General features: G+C 41.9%; 1 non-coding gene across 1 annotated transcript; it reads right to left on the bottom strand.

Annotated features, from left to right (window-relative positions):
• Positions 1 to 247: 247 nt before the first annotated feature.
• LOC141635350 (small nucleolar RNA R71) lies at positions 248 to 354 on the bottom strand. Its single transcript, XR_012540046.1, has one exon. It is a non-coding gene; the product is annotated as a small nucleolar RNA R71 (small nucleolar RNA).
• Positions 355 to 2,164: the final 1,810 nt, after the last annotated feature.

Genomic DNA, 2,164 nt, shown 5'->3' with positions numbered 1-2,164 from the left:
AAACTTTGGAGGAAGTCCTTTGGAGGATCCCAATTTGCATGTTCAAAACTTTTGTGACTATTGCTCCATGATCCGTCAAACGGGCGTCACCCAAGCTCAAATAAGGGAAATACTTTTCCCTTTATCATTGAAGGACAAGGCCAAGCTTTGGATCAATAGCCTTGACCGCACCGCCATGGGAATCACCAATTCGGAGACTTTGGCCCTTGCTTTCTATCAAAAGTTTTTTCCACCGGAGAAAACTCAAACTTTGAGGAGCCAAATCACCGGATTCCGTCAACAAGCTCTTGAGAGCTTATACGAGGCTTGGGAGAGGTAAAAAGAGCTTCAAAGGCAATGCCCACATCATGGGCTAGATGATTAGTTTCTAGCAATAACATTCTATAATGGATGTTGTGCCGAGTACCGAAGGATTCTTGATTCCGCCAACAATGGGCGGTTTGATCAAATTGACACCGACCTTGCTCATGGCACGATCGAATCTATGGCGGTCCATGATGCCCAATATGTCAATTCCCGAGTTGTGCCACCTAAAGGTAAAGAAGAATCCTCTAACAACTCTGTTTTGCTAGCTCAAATTGCTTTGCTCCAACAACAATTGGCGGAAAGGGATGCTAGAGATTCCATTCAACAAGTCAATACCATGTCTTCAACAAGCCAAATCGTTGTGTGTGAAGGTTGTGGAGGTGCGGGTCACTATGCCGCTCATTGCCAAGCTCCCATTGAAGAGGTAAATGCCTTTTTAGCTTTAAGACAAAATGCACAAATGGCTTATCCACCGGGTACATTCTCAAACACATATAACCCGAATTCAAGATTTCACCCGAATATGTCTTATAGAAGCAACAATATGCTAAATCCTCAACCACAACCCCTACCACAACAAAATGCCTATGTCCCTCAACAACAAAAATATATCCCTCCACCGGGATATCAAAATCAACAAAGGCCCCCACAAAAAAATTTCCAACAAACTCAACCTCCACAACAAAATGCCCAACAAAATAACCAAGAGGAAGGTAAGCTTGAGGGCTTGATAATCCGTATGACTCAAATCCAAAAGAATGAGCAAGCTCAAAATTCCGCAATCAAAATGTTGGAGCAACAAATGGCTCAATTGGCCTCATCTAGCTCTTCAAGGAAATCGGGTCAACTACCCCCTCAAGGTGAGCAACCACATGCTACGCTTAATGCTATCTCCTTAAGAAGTGGTACGAAATATGATGGGCCATCCATGCCCAAAGATGATGAGGAGGTACTTGTTGAGTTGGAGGTCTCTCCAAATGATAAGGAAATTGAAGAAATTCCCAAGAAAGTGGATGACCCGCTTGTTGTTGTTGAGAAAGTCAAGGAAGTGGAGGATGTTCCTCCAAAGAAAGATGTTGAAGCAAAGATTCCGGAAAAAGTCAAAGTGCCATTTCCTCATAGATTGGCAAAGCATCAAAAGAATTCCCAATTCGGTAAATTCATGGAAGTTGTGAAGAATCTACAGGTAACCGTTCCTTTTACCGAATTAATCACTCAAATTCCATCTTACACTAAGTTCATGAAAGACATTTTAACTAAGAAGAGGACTTTTTATGAGATTGAAACAATAGCTCTCACCGCCGAGGTGAGTGCTCTTTTGCAAAACAAGTCCCCTCCTAAGTTAAAAGATCCCGGTAGCTTTTCTATTCCATGCACAATTGGCACCTACCAAATTGATAAAGCTTTATGCGATTTAGGTGCTAGTGTGAGTGTAATACCTTACTCTATTTGTGCTAACCTTAACATGGGAGTCTTAAAATGCACTAGTGTCACATTGCAAATGGCGGACCGTTCTATAAAACGCCCTTTGGGAGTTTTGGAGGATGTTCCCGTTACGGTTGGTAAGTTTTTCATTCCGGTTGATTTTATTGTTCTTGACATGGCCGAAGATGCCCAAATCCCAATCATTTTGGGAAGACCATTTTTACACACCGCGGGTGCGTTGATTGATGTCAAGAATGGTAAAATTACATAGGAAGTGGGTGACGATAAGGTCACATATAACTTGAATAGTGCTATGAAGAGTCCTATGATAGAAGAGTCTTGTTATTATATTGACATTTTGGATGTTGTTGACATTGTTATAGAAGACTCTACACCTCGATCTTTGTCTAAAGATCCCTTGGAGGCACTCTTG

The sequence above is a fragment of the Silene latifolia genome, chromosome Y (assembly GCF_048544455.1).
Source record: "Silene latifolia isolate original U9 population chromosome Y, ASM4854445v1, whole genome shotgun sequence".
In the NCBI taxonomy this organism is placed as follows: Eukaryota; Viridiplantae; Streptophyta; class Magnoliopsida; order Caryophyllales; family Caryophyllaceae; genus Silene; species Silene latifolia.
Note: the sequence above shows the minus strand (reverse complement) of the source record. Positions and strands in the feature narration are given on the sequence as shown.